This window comes from Staurois parvus, unplaced genomic scaffold (genome assembly GCF_062004578.1).
Source record: "Staurois parvus isolate SC_StPar_1 unplaced genomic scaffold, SC_StPar_1.0 ptg002467l, whole genome shotgun sequence".
NCBI lineage: Eukaryota > Metazoa > Chordata > Amphibia > Anura > Ranidae > Staurois > Staurois parvus.
This window is the reverse complement of record NW_028320263.1, coordinates 3,260-29,077: the sequence shown is the minus strand read 5'-3', so window position 1 is coordinate 29,077 and position 25,818 is coordinate 3,260. Positions and strand designations below refer to the sequence as shown.

Below are 25,818 nucleotides of genomic sequence, written 5' to 3'. Positions count from 1 at the left end.
GTAGGGACCAACGGCATTATCTCAACCCAAGACTTTCCCCGGGAAACGCAGTACGTGGATGATGGCGTTCCCACCGACTTCCCGTTGATTGCCCCATTGTTGTCCGATATAGACACAAGCAACGGAAAAGGCAAGATATACTACCGGCAGGACAATTCCCTGGAGATTCTTAGCACTGTGGCCAGGCAGGTCGAGAGAGGATTCCCACAAGCTGCATTTTCTCCTACTAATGTTTTCCTGGCGACTTGGGACAATGTGGGGGCATACGAGGAGGTGACACGCCATACTGAACCTTCTAACAAGGTGAGTGATGGAGAATGGAGCTGCCTGTTATCAATGCATTCACTTAAATTGGGTCTCATGTATGCTAGCGCTTTGATGTTTTTTAGTGCACCGGGAGGCACAGGGGCAGCGTCTAGTCCTGCTGCCAGCGACCTGTCAAAATATGATAGGCTGAAATACATGGAAGCTGAACACTGTACTTAGTGCTACTGGCGATTAGGGCATATACATCCAGGGATGTACGCCTGGAACACACATGGCCCTAGATGTGAGTACCACTCAGTACGGCACCTGAAATGCCTAAAAATGACAGGATTGGACTCGCACCAGCCAAAGGGCTAGTATGCGGGAAACTTTTGTAAATACCACTTTACAATATTGCAAAGTTTTATGTCAGCAATGGAAAGTTTAAGTTTGGGCCTAGAGTGGTTGGTGCAGGGGTGGACTGACCATTTGGAATCTCGGGCCCTGCCCGAGGGCCCGGGGTCAGTAGGGGACCCCATGAGATGCCCCTGGTACCTTTTTCATAGGCTTTTTTGAGTTTGGGCAAGGACACAGGGGCCCCATGATCCCCTATTGCCCGGGGGCCCCATGAGTTGTCAGTCCGCCCCTGGGTTGGTGTCTACACTTACTATATAATGGCTTCATGGTTAGTATGGTTGGTAGGTATATAGAATGATGCAGATTAGTACATTCTCTGGGTTGACTATGTCTGTACTCTTTGACAGAACAAATATGGAAGAACTTCCTGCAGATGTAATACAACTAGTCATTGTGTGATGATTGTTTTCCATTGTTTGTTGTTTCTTTGTTTCAAAAATAGGATATGGATAAAATGTTTTCATATGCTTATCACAGATGAAAATAATGAATGTGACCGTCTGCTCCTGGAGAAAGACAGACATTGTCCTGCATAGATAGCCCCTGACCAGCTTTTTTCCAACCAGGCCATACATGTACAGATCTGGCTTCATGCCTTGGCTTGTGCCCAAACTTTGCCCAATTCTGTTTTTTTTCTTTTTTAGAGTGGGGGATCAGGAGCTTTGAACTCCAATTCTTCCCTTACACAAGGCTTTGGCTAGACTTAAATGTTGGAAATTTTTCTTTCAGATGTATTTGTTCCTTGAAGAATTTTGTTTTTGTAATTTTGTGAAATTTGTTATGTCATCTTGATTCGTTTTCGGAATTCATTTCGCATCTTCGGCATTTGTTTAGCATATTTATTGGTCCAGATGGATTGGAAGAATTTTGCTGTTTTTTTTTCTGCGATTGCTATATATTCAAAACATTATCAAATCGGACATATTCGAATTGGAAGGATTCAATATTTTTGGACGCTAGCCCAACCCACTAAGAGAAATGGCATGAGCTGATTTGACAATATCAACTGGTGTCATTTACATTTGAATTAATGAATAAAATTAAATTGGGATCCATTTGTTTTCCAAATCCGAATTATCGTACAAATTCAAAATTTTTTTTATTAATTTCCCCATGGGCTCTAATTTGTTGCCATTTGTTTCTGTGTCGATTCAGAGATTTGGACACATCTGAATCCCAGAAAATGATTTTTTGTCGGAAAAACCAACACTGAAACACACGTGTCTAGCTTTGGCCCCTGCCCTGGAATTGGTCCTTCCTATTGGTTGCTCAGATGCTGCGCACTGCATAGTTCTAGGAAGAGGACGAAGTCACATGCTGTCCTCATTTCCCATATCTTTAGTGGGTGGGGAAAATGGGAGGGGCAAATATTGGTAGCAAAGGACATGTGCTGTAAAGGGGGCAGGTTAGTTGTCCTGAATGGCAAAATAAGGGGTTAACTTCAATGAACTGAAAACATGGGCTTTACATATATATTGTACATTCACATCAGTCCCTAACCCTCAAGGGGTGTACAATCTAAGGTCCCTAACTCACATTCATACACCTACTAGGGCCAATTTAGACAGGAGCCAATTAACCTACAAGGCTTTATAAACCTGGTGGCCAAGCTGTGGCACTTGGTACTTGTTGTTTGGCTCTTTGACTGAAAGAGTGTGTTGTAGTGGAAGCATTGATTTGTAAAGGAGTAACATCAGCGCTATCTATTGGCCCCATGAAACACATCCCAATCTCTTGGTGTTTCTGCAGCAACATCTCCAACCAAACTTCTAGCAGGTCCTTAGTCTCTGACCATCAATTTCTGTACTGGGCCTGTGTTTTTTGACAGTCCTGTCTAGCATTACATCTGAACATTAAGTTTGGCCCTTTGGTGATGTCACAGTTGAGGCTCCCTATACCTCGTAAGTTGACAACCACTGTTGGATTCTACGTGAACTTAATAAATTTTTGAGGAACCTTGGCTAGCTAGCGCCTGAAATTTTCTTGTTCATGGCCACTAAAAATAATTCTCTTTCCATGCACTAAACCTGTGCAGATTATTTAGCAGACGGGGAGATTTTCTTTTTTTTTCTTTTTTTTTTTTTTTAACAACTTTTGGGAATTTAATCCTTCCTTTTCACTGGCCCTTTGCAACCGGTAATACCCTCTTGTTGACGCAGCTGCAAATGGCTCATCTCCAGCCTCAGATCTTTTTACTCTCTTAAGTACTTGTGTTTGCCTAGAAGGCCAATCCTCTTGCAAAACCTTAAGTACCATAGACTACCATTTTAATGTTTTCCTTGGCCTGGAATCACTCTGAGGCTCTGTAAACTCCCAGCATGCCCTGCTTCTCTGCTACCAGCATCCATCTTGTTCACATATGTACAGGACAGACTGGAGCTGAGGAACTCTGAAGGATCTGCTCTGGGTTTTTTTTTTTTTTTTGGAGCTCATTAGCTGTTTTCCTCCATGTGTTTGTTCCTGGAAGGGTAATTGTACCCCCTACTAGGATCAAGTGTGCATTCTCCAGTGGGGGCAACCATGAATGATAATAACACATTTAAAGTTTATTTGTTCAAGACTTCTTTTTTTTTGTTTTTTGTTTTTTTCCCTTTCCAAACTAATTAAAAGAAGTCTTTCTAGCTGCGGGAATGTGGCATGTGTTCTTGAAGAGAAAATGGTTTGCGGACAGTTGTTTAAATAAAACAGGCTTGTAAAAGAAGACATGGCAGTGCTTAGGACTGCATTACCATGAGCTGGAGACACAGCTGCACGCACAATGACCGAATCGGAGAATCCTCTTGTGGCTTTCAGACACATATGGAGCGCACAATGTAGTGTGTATATGGCTGGTGGTGGCTTTTCCAGATTTTAGTCACAGATCTGTGTTTGTAGAATGTCAAGGGGTGGGAAGTGCTGCCGCCCAGCTGAAATCAGACTATTGTATAACTGACTTTTTGTCTAGCTTGTAAAATCTTTTGCTTGAAACAAATTTAGGAGGCTTAGACCTTCTTTACATGGGTGGGCGACGGGCAGTAAAAATAGGTAGTTCAGTCTGTAGACTGCCCAGCTGCAAGTAAGTGGTTGTAAACCCTTACATATACCCAGTGAATTGACTGGCCTCAGGTGATGCACAGAGATGAAACAAATCCTCTTACATAAACCCCTTTTAGTCTCCGCCTGTATCACACACCTACTGAATGACATATCAGACTGGATGTCGCTCCATTTCCTCAAACTGAACCTTTCCAAAACTGAGCTCCTGATTTTCCCCGCAGCCCGTGCGCCCCCCCCCCCCACCCCCACCCTCTCCATCACGACCAACAACGCCACCATCAGTCCCACCCTACAAGCCAAAGTCCTAGGTGTCACTCTAGACTCAAACCTGTCCTTCCAACCCCATGTACAGTCGTTGTCAAACTCATGCAGGCTCCACCTCCGCAACATCTCCAAAATACGTTCGCTCCTAACCCCAGACACTACTAAACAACTCGTTCACTCCCTCATTATCTCACGTCTGGACTACTGCAACTCCCTCCTCACCGGCCTACCTCATCACAGACTATCCCCGCTTCAGTCTATCCTGAACTCAGCGGCCAGACTCCTCCACCTTACCAACTGCTCCACCTCTGCCACCCCCCTCTGTCATTCCCTCTACTGGCTTCCGATTGCCCAACGCATTCAATTCAAACTACTAACATTGACATACAAAGCCATTCATAACACTGCCCCAAACTACATCACCGACCTGATATCCAAATACCACCCTACCCGTACTCTTCGCTCCTCACAAGACCTCCTACTTTCTAGCTCCCTGGTCTCCTCCTCCCACGCCCGACTGCAGGACTTCTCCAGGACTTCCCCCATCCTCTGGAACTTACTACCCCAATCCATCAGACTGTCACCTACCCTCCTCACCTTTAGGCGCACCCTGAAAACCCATCTCTTCAGGGAAGCCTACCCCGCCCTCACCTAACAGCCAATCTCCTCCACTCTTCCTATCACTCCATCCCCCACAGCCACTTCCTCCTGTACCACTATCCCCTCCCTCCTAGATTGTAAGCTCAAAAGAGCAGAGCCCTCGAACCCCTCGTGTTTTGTTTTGTTACTGTATTGTCTCATGTTCTGTCCCCCACTATATTGTACAGCGCTGAGCAAACCTTTTTAGCGCTATATAAATACTGAATAATAATAATACATAAGTTGTACCTGTTTATCTTTAGTCTTCTTTTCACTACATCTCCTAGATTGTAAGCTCCAAGGATCAGGGCCCTCCTATCCCTCTTGTATTGAACTGTATTGTTGCTGTATTATATTGTAAAGCGCTGAGCCAACTGTCGGCGCTATATAAATCCTGTATAATAATAATCTGTTCAAAGTGCCTAATGTATAAGCTTGTCTGAGAGCTCAGAAAAAAAGTGGGTGGAGAGCTGAAATGACACACTGCAGAGCTCAGTGAGGAAAGATCTGATAGCTGATTGGTTGGAAGGGACACACCCCCTCCACACAGCTCACAGGAACAAAGCTAAGGATGTCAATCTGCTGGAGGTCCCTCCCTTATCACCATTTTTCTTTTGGCGTCAGGAAAACTTGTCAGACGTGATTCATGCTGATGGCAGAGGAAGAAGGCAGCCGACAGAAATGGCACTTAGTGCTCTGGACTGAGACAAGTACACAGAAGGATGTGCTTTGTTCATATTTCATGTCTGAGGTTTATTATCACTGTAACATGGCTAGCACCCATGGCATTTATTATTTATTTATTACAGGTACTTATATAGCACCGTCAATTTACGCAGCGCTTTACATATATATTGTACATTCACATCAGTCCCTAACCCTCAAGGGGCATACAATCTAAGGTCTCTAACTCACAATTATATACTAGGGACAATTTAGACCAGATCCAATTCACCTACCAGCATGTCTTTGGAGTGTGGGAGGAAACCGGAGTATCTGGAGGAAACCCATGCAGGCACAGAGAGAACATGCAAACTCCAAAGGCAGGTGGTGCCGTGGTTGGGATTTGAACCAACAATCCTAGTACTGCCAGGCGGAAGTGCTAACCATTTAGCCACAGTGTGTTGTAGATTGCTGAAGTTTGTACCATCAGTCATGTTTGGCAGGAAGTACCACTCCCATTCAAGTGCATGGAACCAAACTAAAACAGCGAGCCAAAGCACTGTAAGTCTATGACTTCTTACTTGTTATATGGTGGTTTAATATTTCCTGTGATTGTCATTGTGATTGTGTTTCTTGACATTTAAAATAATATACTTAGATTAAATCAGCCAGCCAACCCCCTTAGGTGGCAGTATTAGCACCCGAATGCTTGGTAGCCACTGCTGTACCACACTCTGAAAAGTGGTCTGCCACAGATCATCTGCTCTGCCAATTTGTACCCTAGAAGCCCCCCATTCTTAAAACCAGAACATGACCGCATGCTCAGGTTTCTCAATAGGCTATTTACATTGTAGGCATCTTTTTATGGGAGGCTCCCTGGGGCCATATGCTTCAGCATATATTTATTTTAATGTGTATCTAAAGGCAAAACTTTTTTATTTCTTCACTTTAAAAAGAGCACAGTAGTTCCAGAACCTTCTTGCATTTATTTTTGTAGTCTGTGTTTTTACTCTGTAGATTGATTATCTTTCTTTGTCCTGCTGTGACCATTGTCACCAAGACTGAAAATGAGGGGAAAATCCACATTTTTGAGTTGTGATGGGAACAGGAACAGAGGGGTTTTCCAATGGGAACACTTGTTGCAGTAAGAACTGGTGAAGAGATTATTTCCCCTTACCACAGAACAGGAAGTAAATGGGAATCTCCCCCATGGGACACATGCAACAAAAAAGAATAACTGCTGGGCTTTAACCTGGCTCTATCTAAAACTAAAAAAAATTTACATTTTGGATTTAGATCACAGTAATGTGGTGGTTAGTATTTTTGTCTTGCAGTACTGGAGTCCTTAATTTGAGTCCCAATCAGGACGCTATCTGCATGGAGTTTGCATTTTCTGTGTGCTTATATGGGTTTCCTCTGGGTACTCCAACATTCTCCCAAAATCCAATGCCATGCTGGTAGGTTAGTTGGATCCTTTCTAAATGTGATCCTAGTATAATATTCTATTGAGCGCGCCCAAGATTGTTGCCTCACTACTTGCCCAAAACTGAACTAGATGCACCTAAAGCATATTTAGTAAAGAAATATAATTTATTTAATGTCCCTGTGCTCAACCATCCCTAGCTCCGAATTGCTGTTGGTTGCTTTAGTTTTCTTTGTATTGCAAAGTTCCTAGCTAGCCGATCGGCTAGGAATTGTCTAGTGATGTGTAAATCCTTAAAAAAATGTGAATAAACTCAAGCGCTTACTATGGTGAATACAAAATATATATATATATAATACTGTAGCCACTAGTGTACACAACCCATGTCTCAGTGGGCTAAATAATGAATAACAATGAAAAATTGCTGTGCTACATATAAAAATGCACAGACCTCTAAAATATATATGCATAGAATGGTGAAAGCAGGAAATTAAATTTGTGACACCAAAAAAAAATCCAAAAAAAAATTAAAAATAAATATCAGATAACTGCCTTAGGCTCAGCCGTGTTCCTTGTAAAGTGTACAACCTGCAGGTCGCTCATGGATCCATCTCAACTGGTCACTGAACCTCCTCTACATATCACCAACACCCCATACATGGACATGGTGTCGATCGGATGGGTACACACTTTTCATGAAAAAACATCTCAGCTGCGGCATATATTTTTGGGGATTATTTATTTTTTTGGTGTGACAAACTATGTGTAAATCCTTGTTCACACTATTGCGATTGGTGATGTTCTGCCATCACACTACAATGGATGAAAATAGAAATCACATTATTCTCTATGGTGCCCATTCGCACCAGTGCAGCATGCCGCAGTGCAACCTTTTAAAAAGGCGCAGGTTCTGAGAAACTCCCTAAAATCTGGTCTCCATGGTCTTCCTACTCCCACAAAGTAAAACCTCCTGCACATGGGTGTAATTGTCAGAACACTAGTTCTTCACATGTATCAGCTTCTTATTTAATTCAGGTACTTGTATAGCGCTGTCAATTTACACAGCACTTTACATACATATTGAACATTCACATCAGTCCCTAACCCTCAAGGGGCGTACAATCTAAGGTCCCTAACTTACATTCATACATACACATACTAGGGCCAATTTAGACAGGAGCCAATTAACCTACCAGCCTGTCTTTGGAGTGTGGGAGGAAACCGGAGTACCCAGAGGAAACCCATGCAAGCACAGGGAGAACATGCAAACTCCATGCAGGAAGCGCCATGGTTGGGAATCGAACCCATTTTGTGTTGCCTAGGGCAGCACGAAACCTAAATACACCACTGAGTAACAATTATGTTGAAGTATTAATAACTGTGAAATTGGGATAAAGTGGTAGGCTGGTGCACCCCCTCTTCTTTGTGTCTTGGTACTCCCTAACAGAGCAAAGGACATTACACCATTGAGCAATGTGAATACCTGGACAGCTTGTGGAAGAAAGGAACTTAATCCCCCCCACCCCATTTGTTACCGCCTTCTTCTTTCCTTTTGCTTTTGTCTCCTCTCCGTTTCTAACTTTAGGGCACTAAAGAAGGGATGCTAGATGCCCTATCAACCTACATTAGGTCTAATCATGAACCCTTACTTTACTGTTAAATTGACATGTTTCCAATATACTTTTGTATTTTTCTATAGTTCCGTGGTGCATGCGCAACATCTGTAATTAAAGCAGACTTGATACTAGCACTAATGTGACTAAAATGTATAATTGTCTCTCTGGATTTACCTTGTTGGGGCTTTCTCCTCTTTCTTCTTAGTACTGAAAACCTATTGAACAAGAAAAAGTAGAGGTGGTTCTTTTGTGTATTTTTTGGCCTGATAGACTTCAATGGAAATTCATTTTTGTTTTTTGTTTTTTTTACTGCGTTTTTGCCCATAACAACTAGCCTTCTCCATCTAGCATCATCTACTCTAACCAGACTGCAGAAAAATGGAGATAGCTGGTAAGACCATGCTGGATGCTAAAGAGATGAAATTACTGATGTGTAGAAGGGCAATGCTCTATGAACCCAGTGGCTCTGTTCCTGTGACATCTCAAAAATTTGGATTTGCCCCTCACTTTCTGCATTGGTCACAATGGTCACAGTAAGGTGGAGGTCAGCAAGGAAGGACTGCAGTCTTCCCATCACCTACTCGCAATCAACAGGTTGCTGACCCCTGCTACTGTAACCAAGACTGAAAGTGTGGAGAAAATTCAAATTTTTGACAGGAACAGGATCGACCCCCAGAACTTGGAGAGGAAGGCATCTGGGGCGGTATTTACTGATACCCCACTGCATTTTCCTTCCTGCAGCCTCTGAAAGCTGTCTCTCCTCCTCTCCCTCCTGCTGGCATTCAGATGCTGCCAGAGGAAAGGAAATTGGTACTAGTGAATGCTACTCCTGCCACCCCTACTGTCCCTGTTCCTCTTCTTTCAGCTTCCTGGCCCCCGTGTGCTCCCCTGATTCCCCCTGTAGCTTTGCCAGCTTCACCTCTCTTCTCTCCCACTGGCTTTTGATGCTTCAGGATGGAGAGCGGGGGAAGGGGCTGGAAGAAATGTCATTTACAGGCCCCTACCTTTTCTTAATGAACACAACGAGTGAAAGGTACTGAAGCGGTACACTGTGTGTTCATTCACAAACTGAAGCATAATAAACTGTGTTTACTATGCTTTAGTTTGTGAATGAACAGGAAGCCACTCAGCACAGATTACTTTCCATTTTCATTGTTCAATGCAGCTAAGGCTGCAGAAAAAGGGACTGGGGGAAAAAAAAGTGAGACATAAGGGGTCTTATTAGACCCCTCATATTTCATAAACGCCCCCTTCATGAAAAAAAATAATATTGCAAAAAAAAAAAATTGCCAAAAAAATAGTCAAGTAAATAAAAAAACTACTGGCGCGGTCCACCGCCCCTCCCGACGCTGTCCACCGCCCCTCCCGACGCTGTCCACCGCCCCTCCCGACGCTGTCCACCGCCCCTCCCGACGCTGTCCACCGCCCCTCCCGACGCTGTCCACCGCCCCTCCCGACGCTGTCCACCGCCCCTCCCGACCCTGCCCTCTGCCCTAAAGACACTTTCCACTGCTCTGCTGACTGACACTGTCCACTTTTCAGATGGTGTAAGTTTATATTTTTACAATGAGATTTGTGTTATATTTTTGTTACTATTTAGGCCTTGCTACTTACTTTAAAAAAAATATATGGGCAACGACCCCGGTGATCTTTGATCTTTCTTATTGTTCCGGTAGATTTCCGCCTTACTGCCTACCCCTGCAGTAAGATGATAATCACAAGGATGGCTGCAAATGGGAGAGGCATGGAATGACATTGCCTATGTAGTTTATGTTCATTGGGTTGCCTATCCTGCCCAAAAAAATAAGACATATTCAGGGGCGGACTGACCATTCGGGAACTCGGCCACTGCCTGAGGGCCCGGGGTCAGGGGGCCCCATGAGATGCCCCTGGTACCTTTCATAGTCTTTTTTGGGTGTGGTTTGAGCATGGGCGAGGACACAGGGGCCCCATGATCCCCTATTGCCCGGGGGCCTCATGAGTTGTCCGTCCGCCCCTGGACATATTGGACATGACTGGTCAGATAACACAGCAACTACACAACACAGAGGAAGGAGATAAAAGGAAGATGACACCTGACATCACAGCAGATGTTGCTTGTCTTTAGCCAAAAACAAAAAATGAAAAATGCACACGTGTTCATTAAAACAGAAAAAACACATGATTGTGTAGAAGCAATAGTGTGTACGGGGGCTGGCTGTTCCAAATAAATGAATGCCGGACGTCTTCTGATTGGTTGCGGTTGGCTGATGTGCAATGTTTAGGATCTAGAATTCCAGCCATGCATGGCGTCACTGATTAAACTACAGTATAAAATTCGGATGACTTTAGCAGCCTCTGTGCTGTTCAACAGGAAGCAAGCTATTTACTCCTGCGGCTGGAGCCAAGGGAAGCTGTGTGAAATGTCCATTTACGGAGAATTTGGCACCGAGGCTTTAACTAGCCCCTCTAGCTCCCTCGTGTCCAAGGGCCACTGTCTTTCCCAGTGGAGGGCTCCTGGAGAGGCCCTCTTTGATCTTTTGTTTGAGGAACTTCAAGCTGCAGCCCCTCAGTAGTTCTGAAAATAGTACAGCAAAACGCTAATGAGGCAGGAGGCTCCCCGCGCTGATCTGTTTGATTAAAATGAACGTTGCCCAGAAAAATTCCGGCAGGGCACACTGCTGGCCCCGAATTATCCGATCTCAAGACGGTCCAGTGAAGGGAACGGTGCAAAATGCTTGTGCTGAAGTTTCCGGAAAACCCCAGATAACCCCCCCCCCTGCACCCACAACCCTTTACTGTCACTGCAAGAGAAAAATGCATTTGATTTTGAAGGGGCCCTGCCAAGTTGTTTAAATACTGCAGAGAAAAGGGGAGATTTTATTTTTATCCCTCTGTCCTTTTTCAACATGTCAGATTGTTTGATTCTTTGTGGTCAATCTATTTTTCTTAAAAGCCAACTCTAGGAATTGGATAAAATCTACCCTTTCAGACAACCCTCTGCCCTAAAGTGGAAAGTTTTTTACCTTCATGCATTCTGTGCATGATGGTGAAAAAAAATCTTTTGGGTGCAGCTTCCCCTTCAGTCCCCTTATACTTGCCTTAGCCCCATCTCAATCCATCAATGTGCATGAGAGCCTGGTCTCTCCTAAGTCTCTCTTTTCTCATTGGCTCACAGAACAGCGGGAGCCATCGGCTCCTGCTGATGTCAATCACGGCCAGTGAGCTAATGAGGAGAGAGCGAGGGAGGAAGGACAATGTCCATTAACATGAGTATGGCTTAGGAGCGAGACTGTTCAAGTCCCTCCATTGCAAGAGGCTTGCTATTGGGAGCACTTGGCAGGGGGGAGGAGCCAGGACCGCTGGCGGGAGACCCAAAAAGAAGACGATCGTGGCTGCTCTGTGCAAAACGATTACACAGAGCAGGTAAGCATAACATGTCTTTTTTTAATTCAACCTATAGAATTACATGAACTGTAGGGGTTATGCATTATATCCCCGTTTATAATAGGGGTCAATGTCGAAACATTATAGGTTGCTGTATCTTTTATATTTGTGGTGTTGGATTTCACTGTTGTCAGGTCACTTGTGTGACCACAGGTCACATTGGTTTGGGTACTTCATGCACTTATATTTAATATTTACACAGTATTTATTCATTTACTTATTCATTTATTTTAGCACAGTGGTTTATATTATTTTGATCTATATTTAGGGTAGCGCTGCACTAGTATTGGGTATTATGCTTTTTATCACTGTTAAGGTATCAGTTTAGAGTGCCAGCTGCTGTATTTTTTAGGCATTACTTCCTTTAAGCGCAGGAGGACTCTGTATATACATTTGATTGATTGATACCTTTGGAGCTCTGAGGAAGGGGGTTCAGCTCCCGAAACACGTCAGCTTATCCGCATCATTAGACACAGTTGCATTGTGACTGTTTTTGTGGATCACCTATACTGCCCATATCACGTTGGTTTGTGAGTACACATCCTTTTTATTTAATAAATTACGTGTTATACCACGGTACTGCACGATTAGAGTGCGCCCTTGTTTGTTTTTATTCATCAGTGGTCAGATTTCCCGATCTCAGAAGGGGCAGCACCTCTTCGGTTGGCATTTGACAATTCCTTGGTTTGCATGAAGATTGGAGCGCTGGTTTTGTTTGTTTTTCTTTTGGAATACATTTCAAATGTTCAAGTGCCTCCATTGCAAGAGGCTTGCTATTGGGAACACTTGGCAGGGGGGAGGGGCCAGGACCGCTTGCAGGAGACCCAAATAGAAGACGATCGGGGCTGCTCTGTGCAAAACAATTACACAGAGCAGGTAAGCATAACATGTGTTTTTTTTTTTTTTTTTTATTCCACCTATAGAATCACATTAACTGTAGGGGTTAAATGCTTGTTAGGTCTAGAGGGAGATAAGAGGGCCTTAACTCCACTCTGGCTGGCTCCAGCACTTTCCTCTCCTTTACCTCCAGAGCTTTGGTTCCCTGGTGTCATTGTGTACAAGGTAAGAATGTGACCACGGCCAGGAGCACCATAGAGAGGAGGCTTTGTGGGAACGGTCAAACCTCTGCAGGAACCCAGGTGGAGCAAGGAATAAGGTAAGTATGTCTCCTTATCTGTGTACCCTAAGACTGAACAGTCAGCCCTTGTGGGGGGAGGGGGGGTGAGATTGGGGAGTAGATTTTGTCTAGTTCCTGGACCTGGGCTTTAAATTATTTATTTCAGGTACTTATATAGTGCTGTCAATGTACGCAGCACTTTACATATATATTGTACATTCACATCAGTCCCTAACCCTCAAGGGGTGTACAATCTAAGTTCCTAACCCTCAAGGGGCGTACAATCTAAGGTCCCTAACTTACATTCATACATACACATACTAGGGCCAATTTAGACAGGAGCCAATTCACCTACCAGCATGTCTTTGGAGTGTGGGAGGCAACCGGAGTACCTGGAGGAAACCCACACAGGCACAGGGAGAACATGCAAACTCCAGGCAGGTGGCGTCGTTAACCATTTAGCCACTGTGCTGCCTATAATGGAATGGTTGCTGAGGGTGTGGCAAGGAACATCCTTTTGTCTAAATTCTTTGGCACTTAAAAGACTTGCAGGAATTTGGAGGGTATGACATTAGGTAGAACTTGCATTAAAAATGCAGAGGCCACTTGCTTACCAAGGGTCCCTTGTTCCATGCCAAAATGCTATATCAGAATAAAAAAACACACACGTTTAAATAAGTACTTTTTTATCCAGTTTTTTTTTATTTTACGGTTGAGTTTCGGCAAAAAGCCCTCAAGTAAATAAACGGACCTTGCTTGTACAGTATATCTAAAAGCTCTATTTCTATTTTAGGTATAGTAGAGGAAGGTTAGAACCCCCTATCAGGTGTTTTTTGTTGTTGGTGTCACCCTTGGGCAGATTCACTCTCCCTCCTTTGTGCTGGTGACCATTGCCAGGACAAGTGTCCTTAGCACCCAAGGCCAAATTGCACCACATGAGCTATGAACTACTTCCCCTTTTGCGCCTTTATACTGATGAAGCCCCCTTGGAGGCTGTTTCTTTTTCCTACCCCTCAGCCCACCTTCTGCTGGTGACCATTGTCTGAAGGACAGAAACTGGGAGGAAATCCAACACTTTATAGTTGTCACCATAACCGGAATAATGGGAAAATCTTCCAATGGGGATATTTTATTTATTTCAGGTACTTATATACCGCCATCAATTTACGCAGCACTTTACATATATATTGTACATTTACATCAGTCCCTAACCCTCAAGGGGCGTACAATCTAAGGTCCCTAACTTACATTCATACATACACATACACTAAGGCCGATTTAGACAGGATCCAGTTCACCTACCAGCATGTCTTTAGAGCGTGGGAGGAAACCGGAGTACTCGGAGGAAACCCACGCAGGCACAGGGAGAACATGCAAACTCCAGGCAGGTGGTGCCGTGGTTGGGATTTGAACTAATGACCCTAGTGCTGCCAGGCGGAAGTGATAATCATTTAGCCACTTCTAGTGACAACTGTCTAAGGCCCCATGCACACTGGACATTTTAGCTCTGGTGCATGGGGCTGTGGTGTTCAGGAGAGGGCATGGGTACACTGTCCAGCAGCCTGTCAAACTCTGTGAGCGGATGACAGCTGCTGCCCCTGGATGGTGTTGGGCAGTGCACACTGCTTCCCTTTTTAGGGCAGTATACACTAAGGGTCGAATGCCCGATGCCTGATCCTTCGCTATGATCTTTCGGCTTCTATGTTACTGCAAGACACTTTAAGGAGGAGTTCTTGGCTATGTTTGCATTTAAAGCAAAACTCCAGACTCAAAAACTTTTATTTAAATATATTCCTTAGTAGCCAGTATGGTGAGCAGGGGCTGTGGGAGGGGCTCAGCAGGCACCACCTACTTACTACATGCTGCCTGCAGAAACGGGAGGGGGCGGAGACAAGACCAGTCACCCTGCACAAGGAGAGTGAGCAGCAGTGAGAGGTCTTTATTACAGGAAGCTCCTGCACAGAGGGAAAATCTCACACTGGATTACTGCGCAGATCTGGAAGAAATATGCAAAGCACACAGAGATCCAATAAAAATACACGATGAATGTATTTAGACAATATTGGCTTATCCCGGAGTTCAGCTTTAAGACCAATTATTATTTATTATTATTTTTTATTATTATTATACAGGATTTATATAACGCCAACAACTTCCGCAGTGCTTTACAACAAAAGGGCAGACCGTACAATTACAATACAAATGAATACAGAAGGATTCAGAGGACCCCGCTCATTAGAGCTTACAATCTAATATAAAGGATTTATCATTTTCGAAATCAGTAACTCTTTTGAACGTCTCAGATGTTTGAATGTTTGTTCCTGTGTATGGCCACTAAGCTTATGATAAGTGTCAGTGTAAAGCAGGAAACAAAGCCCCTTCCCCAATGACGTTTTGCCATATGTAGGCTGCGCTGTCAGTGGGCATGATGAATTGGATTGGTTGGAAGACAGATGAGTGTAGTTTATGCATTCCCATGCAGCCCCCCTCCTCCACCCTTCCATGCATGACAGATTGACATACTGTTGCACTTAAAGGGATCAAGGGGTAGCGGTGCCGGGAATCCACCTCCTCCTATTATTTATTGACTAGATAATTACAGAGTAACCAGAGTCAGAGATTGACCCGCAGTGTGTCACATGAGTGAACAATCCTAGAATACAGTGTGGGTGTGCTGGGCTGCTTACTATCTTTTTTTTTTTTTTTACAAACGTTTTTATTAAGAATTAGGCAACAAAAATAGTGCAGCCTTTTGAGGTACAAAACGTCAAAAAAAAAAAAAAGGTACATAGGTTATTATTATTATACAGGATTTATATAGTGCCAACAGTTTGCTCAGCGCTGTACATTACAATAGGAGACAGTACACGAGACAGTACAGTAACAACAATACAATGCGATACACGAGGGGTTCGAGGGCCCTGCTCCTTAGAGCTTACAATCTAAGAGGGAGGGGATAGTGGTACAGGAGGAAATAGCTGTGGGGGATGGAGTGGTAGGAAGAGTGGAGGAGATCGGCAATTAGCTGAGGGTGGGGTAGGCTTCCCTGAAAAGATGGGTTTTCAGGGTGCGCCTAAAGGAGAGAAGAGTAGGTGATAGTCTGATGGCTTGGGGTAGGGAGTTCCAGAGGATGGGGGAAGCCCTGGAGAAGTCCTGCAGTCGGGCGTGGGAGGAGGAGACCAGGGAACTAGAGAGTAGGAGGTCTTGTGAGGAGCGGACAGTATTAGAAAATACATTCATAAAGATATAAGCGCAAGTACATGAATGACGTAGTCCGTAAAAAATACAAAACAACCAAGCTGTGTGCAGAGACTCAAAGCACTTCAAACTATGATAGACCATCAATCAAACAGTAGATGTCCATGTGTTTTCCAACCATCCCATTTTCTGTTTAAATAAGTGCATCCTATCCACCAATGTATAGTTGATATGTTCCATGAGCATCACCATATCGACCTTCCGCAAAACCGAGACCAACGGAACTGTCGGTGATTTCCAGTGAAGGGCAATGGCCCATAAGGAGGACACACAAATCGTGTGAATTAGCCTCATTTCATTGACTGAAATCCCCAATATAGGAGCGCCCAATATACAGGTTTGCAGAGACATAGTTATCGGAGTATCGGCCACGGTAGAGACCACCACCGAGACACCATTCCAGATCAAGGAGAGACCAGGACAAGCCCCAAAACGTATGCTCAAGGGTATTATTATTATACAGTATTTATATAGCGCTAAAAGGTTTGCTCAGAGCTTTACATTATAGTGGGGGACAGTACATGAGACAATACAGTAACAAAACACGAGGGGGTCAAGGGCCCTGCTCTTTTGAGCTTACAATCTAGGAGACCAGCAAGGCCGCAACCCCTAAAACAGAGTTGTGATGTTCCTGGAAACATGAAATGTAGTCTTGAGGGGGTACAATACCCCTCCGCCTTCAGTCTATTATGAATGCTGCTGCTAGACTCATACACCTTACGAGCCAATCAGTAACTGCTGCCCCTCTCTGCCAATCCCTTCACTGGCTTCCACTAACCCAAAGTATAAAATTCAAAATACTAACCACAATGTACAAAGCCATCCACAACACTGCCCCTAGCTACATCACCGACCTCATCCACAGATACCGCCCACTCCTCTCCTCCCAAGATATCTTCCTCTTTAGCTCCCTCATCACCTCCTCCCACGCTCGCCTCCAGGACTTGTCCAGAGCCTCTCCCATCCTCTGGAACTCCCTACCACAGTATGTCCTGTCAGGTCCCAACCTGTCTGCCTTTAGGCGATCTTTGAACACTTATTCAGGGAAGCCTACCCCACCTCCACCTAAGAATTGTACTTGCATCACCTCTACCAGATCATCCCCCATAGCTCTCACTTTTTGTACCACCTCCCCCTTCCTTTAGATTGTAAGCTCCATGAGCAGGGCCCTCCTTTTCCCTCTGTACTGAAATGTATTGTAATTTTACTGTCTCCCTTATATTGTAAAGCGCTGAGCAAACTGTTGGCTCTATATAAATCCTGTATAATAATAATAATACCAGCGAGTTAAGGGCTGGTTACTATCTTTTAAAGCAGAACAAACATGTCACTTTTTTACTTTTAATCATCTTTATTAGTATAAAAAAAACCCATATTTTTGATAAGTTTGTGTCTACATGTTAATACAATTATGAAGCAACTATAGAAGGTGCTTGATTAAGCAACATTTTTTTTCTAACGTGAAATACTAGTTTATTATTTGTAGGGCCGATGCACACAGACCTACTATAAGCTACGTAATATTCGAATCTGAACACAGCAGTATTGTGTGCTGTGGACCCAACCGCATAATCCAGGATCATATTGTATGCTGTACACATGTAAACCTTTGTGCATGCTTACATGCGATCAGGTGGTCTTAGGCCTCGTACATGAGCGTATGAGGCCATGTATGATGTAAAGTCAGGTTTATTTCTGCACCCGGGAAGGTCAGGTGCTGCATACAGGCATCTATATACAAGAATGGCCATGTGTATTGTGTACAGACACAAGTGTATTAACCAAATGCACACGTTCCTGCGATAAAAATGGCTGTATGTATAAGTGGGTGCTGCAGTGACCGTCGGCTGGAACCGAACAAAATCAGCAAGGAAAAAATGTCACCAGCACACCGAGGATCACCATAATGGGTCCAAAGGTTTTAATAAACCATCACATAGTTACAGCAAGGCAATGTTTCGGAGTCTCGCAGGACCCCTTCATCAGGCATGTGACTACTCACAGGACCCCTTCATCAGGCATGTGACTACTCGCAGGACCCCTTCATCAGGCATGTGACTACTCGCAGGACCCCTTCATCAGGCATGTGACGATGCCTGATGAAGGGGTCCTGCGAGACTCCGAAACGTTGCCTTGCTGTAACTATGTGATGGTTTATTAAAACCTTTGGACCAGGGTGGATTTGATTTAAATCAAACTGATTTAAATCACTAGTCCGTAAGGATTGATGTAAATCCTAGTTTTCTACATAAAGACTAATTCTTGCTGGTATAACTTTAATATGCAAGTAGATGAAGATTTTTAGAATAACAACTTTTCATGTTAGTTTTTTTATCCCGTTTAATAGGTTAATCATTCATATTTGGACAACTTTTCTGTTGTACTTAGGAAGGAGAAAAATAATCATTACCTTAATAATAACAATTTAAATAGATTTATTCAACTGAAACAATAACATTCCAGCATATGTGATTTGCTTAAACATCCATGTTTGGTAACTAATTTGGCTAAACAAAATCTATATATTTTAAGAAACTTAGACTGTCAGCCCCTTCCTCCTCACACTTAGTTTCACTTTCTTCTTGTGCAGATCTATTCCACTCCAAACAATCAGAAAAATATTGTTTCTATTCTATTCACTGAACTTCTTGAAACTTAGCACTGAAGGGGTTGATTCTGTATTCATAGGTTTGTAGAAGTTAGGATGAAGGTCTTTTTCTTAACTCTGTTCATGTTATAACATTTTTGCTGTGAAGAAGAGGCATGTGATCTCCGCTGAGTCAAATTCAGTTTTGAGAACTGCAAAAGTAAACCGAGCATCTGTGATAATATCTTGTAGGCAGAGAAACTGCCCAATAATCTTACAAAAACCTCTGGAAGAGCATGACATTGTGAATGGATTCATGGAATTTATTTACCAAAAAAATGAAACATATACAGCCTTATTCTACATAATTAAAAAAACTAATCTTTATTTCATGATGGAATAACCTTTGGATGGTAATATATTTTCCTCAAAAATCATTTTATTCAAAAAAATCTGATTTAAATAAAAGAAAATCCGATTTATTTTTTTTTATTTATTTTTTTTTAAATCATTGATTTTTATACACCCTGCTTTGGACCCATATTGGTGATCCTCGATGTGCTGGTGACATTTTTGTCCTTGTGTACAGACACATTCCCAGAATGCAGACTATCCATGTCCGAGGAATACCTCTGCGTACTATAAGCTGGTGTATGTGAGTACTGACAGTGTACAATTGCACAGCGGTTTATGTTTCCAAGCACCTGGACTTCTTGGGCAGGAATAAATCCACTTTATGCCGTACAAGGTCTCATACGCCCTTGTCCATAAGGCCCCAAATCTCAAGGATCTGGTAAACCCTGAAATATCAGTTTTTCATGTTTTGATCATTTAATAAAAGTTGCAGCAGCAGACAATGCCATCACGAGTCTACACTTACCAGCCACTTTGAGGTCCACCTTGCTAGTCCCAGGTTGGACCCACTTTTGCCTTCAGAACTGCCTTCATTCTTGGTGGCATAGATTCAACAAGGTGTTGGAAACATTCCTCAGAGATTTTGCTCCAAATTGATATGATAGCATCTCGCAGTTGCTGCAGATTTGTCAGCTGCACATCCATGATGCAAATCTCCCGTTCCACCACATCCCAAAAGTGCTCTTTTGGATTGAGATTTGGTGACTGTGGGGGCCATTGGAATGCAGTGATCTCATTGTCGTGTTCAAGAAACCAGTTGGAGATGATTTGAGCTTTGTGACACGGTGCATTATCCTGCTGGAAGGAGCCATCAGAAGATGGGGACACTGGAGGCATAAAGGGATGGACATGGTCAGCAAGAATACTCAGGTAGGTTGTGGCATTTAAATTATGTTCAATTGGTACTAAGGGGCCCAAAAGTGTGCCAAGAACATATCCCGCACACCATGATACCACCACCACCAGCCTGAATTGTTGATACAAGGCAGAATGGATCCATACTTTCATGTTGTTTACTCCAAATTCTGAAACCACCCTCTGAATGACGCAGCTGATATCGAGAGTCATCAGACCACGTTTTTCCAGTCTTCTATTGTCCAATTTTGGTGATCCTGTGTGAATTGTAGCCTTCGTTTCCTGTTCTTAGCCAACAGGAGTGGCACCCAGTGTGGTCTTCTGCTGCTGTAGCCCATCTGCTTCAAGTTTCGACGTATTGTGCAATCAGAGATGGTATTCTGCATACCTTGGTTGTAACGTGATTGTTTGAGTTACTTTTTGCCTTTCTATCATCTCCAACCAGTCTGCCCATTCTCTGACATAAACCAGGCATTTTCGTCCACACAGCTGCTGTTCACTGGATGTTTTTAGACCATTCTCTGTAAACCCTAGAGACGGTTGTGCATGAAAATCCCAGTAGATATCAGTTTTTTAAATACTTGGTCTGGCACCAACAACCATGCCACGTTCAAAGTCACTTAAATTCCCCTTTTTTCCATATTCTGATGCTCTGTTTGAACTTCAGCAAGTCGTATTCACCACGTCTAGATGCCTAAATGCATTGAGTTGCTGCCATGTGATTGGCTGAATAGCAATTGTTGTTTACAAAGCAATTGAACAGGTGGACCTAATAAAGTGGGTGTCTATCATTTGTATGTAAATGTCTTGAAAATACAAAGCTATATCTCTGGCTCTCCAGGCTATTTCTGGTCATTTTTCATATTTGAATTTCCTGAATATTACTGTGTTTATACATTATGTTCTTGATTTCAGAACAATGTGACAACCCGCTATTTATTTTTGTTCCTAGTTTAACACATTCCAGGCTGTGCTTGCGTATGACGATTCAGACACCTACGCCATATTCCTGTATCCTGAACATGGGCTTCAGTTTTTTGGGACAAGACCAAAGCAATCGTACAATGTGCACCTCCTCATCCCCGCCAGAGTGCTGTTCAGCCGGGGCGACTCGGAACTGTTGAAGAAGGAAGCGCCGTATTACAGCGTCACAGACAGCGAACAGTCTGTGAAGAATCTTTATCAGTAAGTCCGTCTTTTTTTTCTTTTTTTTTTTTTGTAGATTTTTTTTTTTTTTAACAAAGTTTATTAACTTGGCAAGTGACGCTCAAGACCCCACCAGGTCCTCTTGTGTAGCAACCGCTTGGAGTGCAGACCAGGACAAAGCTTGTCTCATCTGTAGACCTCTAACGGAAAAGGGAAAAGCCCTGGAAGTTACAGGTCTCTGCAAAACCTCATAAGGAGGTGTATGACCAGGCCAGGCCCCCCTGATTGGCCTAATTGGAACCTAGGCTGACATACACTGCAGAGATGTACGACGTCCAAGATGTTTCCCTTTTACAATAAAATTTATTAAGTTCCACCTGGAAAAAAAAAAAAAAGTCAGCAGCTACAAAAAGTGTAAAAAAAAATACAGCCACTTACCTGTCCCTTGGTCTAGCGTTGTCCTCACCACCGCTGGTTTCACCGGCCATCTTCTCTCCCTGGGTCCGGCATCTTTGGTGTGAGCACCGGGCTGTGACAGATTGCGGCTTCACAGCCAGGTGCCCACTGCGCATGTGCGAAAAGCACTGTGCTTTGTGAATGGGCCTCATAGTCTTCTGGGACCTGTCACGTGTCCCAGAAGACTACGGGGAGGGAGGACAATTTCCACTTCCGATCACCATAATGTTCATATAGGCCTGCCGTTAACTCTTCCCTCTGCATAATGGCATTGAGTTCCTCAACCCATTCCCTAACTGAGGGGATATTTATTTATTTTATTTATTACAGATACTTCTATATCACCATCAATTTACACAGCACTTTACATATATATTGTACATTCACATCAGTCCCTAACCCTCAAGGGGCGTACAATCTAAGGTCCCTAACTCACATTCATACATACACATACTAGGGCCAATTTAGACAGGAACCAATTCACCTACCAGCGTGTCTTTGGAGTGTGGGAGGAAACCGGAGTACCCAGAGGAAACCCATAGTGGTGGATTTCCAATGTTTAGGGATAAATGCATGTGCCACTTCAATGGGGATGCTGAAGATACCCTTTCGGATTTGAGCTACAAACCCAGGTATAACCAACAGCAGTGTCACCTCTGGGGTCTCAGTCCAAGAACTACCTTTTGATTTGTTGGCATAACTTAAAGGAGAAGTTCACCTTTGGGATCATGGTACATTTTCCCCCCATTTTAGGACAGAACATGTAACATGTTCCCAATGATGCAGCTGCTGCCCCCTTCCTCCATTCATAAAAGTTGTCCTAAGTGTTTTATGAATGGAGGAAGCGTACCTTTCATTAATCCACTCATCCTCAATTCATAGATTGCGAATTATTCATGGATTTTAAAGGTACAGCTTCTATGGATGGAGAAGAGGAGCGGAAGGGCGGGGATAGTTGTCACTCTTGATGAGTGCATGTGACAGATCCCTCAGGCAGGCTCATATTAACCTCCACAGCACCGGAAGATTACCTCTGTAGGGGCAGGAAGGGGGGGATCAGAGGCTGGAAGATTTCAACTAAAACCTCAGGCAAATTTAACCACCTGCTGACCGCTCATAGTAAATATACTGCGATTGGCAGCAGGTGCAGGCACGCCAATATACATGTATGTTGTCGGCTTGCGTCCAGGTTTGGGGTATGCGTGTGCACAATCCATGCTGACCTGTGATGTGTTTGCACACAGCACAAGTTTGGCAGCAGATTTTAACCAATAATTTTGGCTTAAACCTGCTGATTGGGTGTGTCCAATCACACACAGAGTTCTCTGTTTAAAAATACACAGAACTCCTGCAGTGAACAGTGATCTGGCTGTTTCCTCTCCCTGAAAAGCAGGGAGGAAAAAGCAGCCAGATTAGTAAGTAAAAACAGCACACATTACACTTGTTAGGCACAGCTAACCCTTTGATTGCCCATAGATGTTAAACCCTTCACAGCCAGTCATTACTACAATGTCAGTGTACAGTATTAACACTGTATTAGTGTCACTGGTGACGTCAAGGTAAGTTAGTGGCCCTCCCAGCCAGTGTCTGTTAGCACCAGATTGTTCTCCACTCTATCACCCTATGCCTTCCATTACACCAGTGTTTCTCAACTCCAGTCCTCATGGACCCCCAACAGGTCATGTTTTCAGGATTTCCATTATTTTGCACAGGTGATTTGATCAGTTTCACTGCCTTAGTAATTACCACAGCTGTTTCATCTGAGGGAAATCCTGAAAACATGACCTGTTGGGGGTCCATGAGGACTGGAGTTGAGAAACACTGCATTACACTATGTCATTTATAGCTGAGTAAATTCCAGTATATATACCATAGTTTGTAGGTGCTGTAACTTTCACGCAAACCAATTAATATACATGTATTGAGATTTTTTGTTTTTATAAGACTTTTTATTGTTTTTATTTAGCAGAATAAATTTTGACCTAAAGTTATGAAGAAATTAGATTTTTCTATTGGATATGTTTTATAACTGAAAGTAGAAAATATTATTTTTATTTTCCAAATTTTTGTTTATATTATAAAAAAAACCTGGCATTGATCAAATGCCACCAAAGGAAAATATTATTTTTGTGAAAAAAATTCTAAATTTAATTTGTATACAATGTTGCATGACAATGCAATTGCCAGTTAAAATAACGTGGTGCTGAATAGCAAAAAAAATGCTCAGGTCATGAAGGGGGTAAAACATTCTAGTGGTTAAATAAAAAAAATTCTAACAAAGCTTAGACTTTAAAATCCTCTTTCCTTAAAGCTCAACTGAAGTTCCTCTGTCTTCTGTTCAGTCTTTCCATATGTTTACATTGATCTGCACACAGGTATAGTTGTATGCCTTATATTATTGAGCTGACTAGTTCTTTTACGTTTAGGGCCCATTCAGGGCTGGATCTAGGTGGGTGCTGGGGAGGGATTTGCCCCCCCCCCCAGAATTTAGTTGTGCCCCCCCCCCTAGGTTTCTGGGAGTGCACTCACTGATCCATGAGCCTGACTGATGGGGGCAATTGATGTAGGAGCACTCTAATTGGGAACATCCATGTATACCTGATGTAATGGGGCAATCTGATGGGGACACTTGCCATAAGGAAGCACTGAGATGGGGACACCTGATGTAAAGGAGCACTCTGGTGGGGACCCTGATGTAAGGGAGCACTGTGATGGAAACAGTTGATTTAAGGGAGCATCCTGATGGGGAAACCTGATCCAATGGGGCACTCTAATGGAGACATCTGATGCAAGGGAGCATTCTCATGGGGACACCTGATGATGTAAAGGAGTACTCTTTTGGGGACCCTGATGTAAGGGGGCACTCTGATGGGGATCCTGATGTAGAGGGTGACTCCGATGAGTACTTATAATGTAAGGCAGACTCTGATGCGGACTCCTGATATAAAGGTAGACTCTGATAGGGATACCTGATATAAGGGTGCACTGGTTCTGTTCCAATCTTACGATGGTCTAATACGTACTAGTGTTTCCCAAGTTGTGACACTGTGTGACAGACTGTCAGTGGCTCACACACATTGTTGACATTGTGCCCCCTGACTTTTTTTTTTTTTTTTTTTTTCTGCACCCCCAGCTCAGATAGGCTAGGCCATGTGTTGTTTGAGGCAGGCTGTTATTTTTTAATGGGTGGCCAATGGACCCAGAATTGAACATGCACGATTTTTTTAATGCATCTCACCATATCACACAGATGATTCAGTTTGGATTGTGATGCAGTACCTCGAGTCCAAATGAATGGCATTGCAATACACCACAGCTGGTGTTTTACGTTTTCTTTGTTCTAAGATGTATGGCTGGACTAACTGCCACAATCCAAAGACATAATGATAGGTTAATTGGCTTCCACTTACAACAAGCCCACTAATACATATGGGACTGGCAGGTACATTACATTTTGAGTTCTGGATGTGTATGGATCAATGCATTCTGTATAGCATTTCAGTAAAAAGTGACATCCCTATAAAATTAATGATATAAATAGTTTTTTTTCAGACGCTAATGATAAAATGTTTTTCAGTGGACTGACCCCATAATTAGACCTTTTTACAAGTTATGTGTAATAAGTAGAAACTTGGTTGTAAAGCCTTATTTTTTCCCCCACTCCTTAGGACAAGCAATGTTGGTGTTCCTGGAGTGTGGGTCTTCCATATTGGTAGCCTTTCAGAGATTGATAATGTAATTCCAGCCAAAGAGCCTCACCCCCATGCACAGCAACGGTACGTCCCGCTGATAAACTCGCACAATGACTTCCCCGAACAACAACTGGAAAACCAATTCAATGGGGAAAACAACTATGAAGACAACTATGATGAAGACTACCCAGCTGGACAAACCACTGAGCCGCCCACCACGGACAGTGTAATCTTGAACCCTGGTGGAACTCATGATTTCATAGACGCTGGGGATCATGCTACCATATATACACCAAACAATCCCTTACCTCCATCTCAGGGAGAACCCAACTGGACTCCTTATGACCCGGATGAGCCTTTAGGTGAGCCTGAGATTCAACCATCAGGGAGTAGAGTTCTTGGCAACATCCCATCTTATGAAACCCAAGAAGAGCCATCTGAGCCGGTGTCTGAGGATTCCTATAACGTGACTCCAAATCCAGTGGATCCACAGAGGTCTGAGGTCATCTATAGAAGTGACCGTTTTTACGGGAATGAGGAAGTGGGAGGACTGGCCACTGATG

At 43.3% G+C, this 25,818-nt stretch overlaps 1 pseudogene across 1 annotated transcript; it reads left to right on the top strand.

Annotated features, from left to right (window-relative positions):
- On the top strand, positions 1-25,818 carry LOC149430762 (nidogen-2 pseudogene; annotated as a pseudogene). The gene is made up of 3 exons (XR_016309465.1): positions 1-303; positions 20,914-21,146; positions 25,232-25,818. The product of XR_016309465.1 is annotated as a nidogen-2 pseudogene (transcript).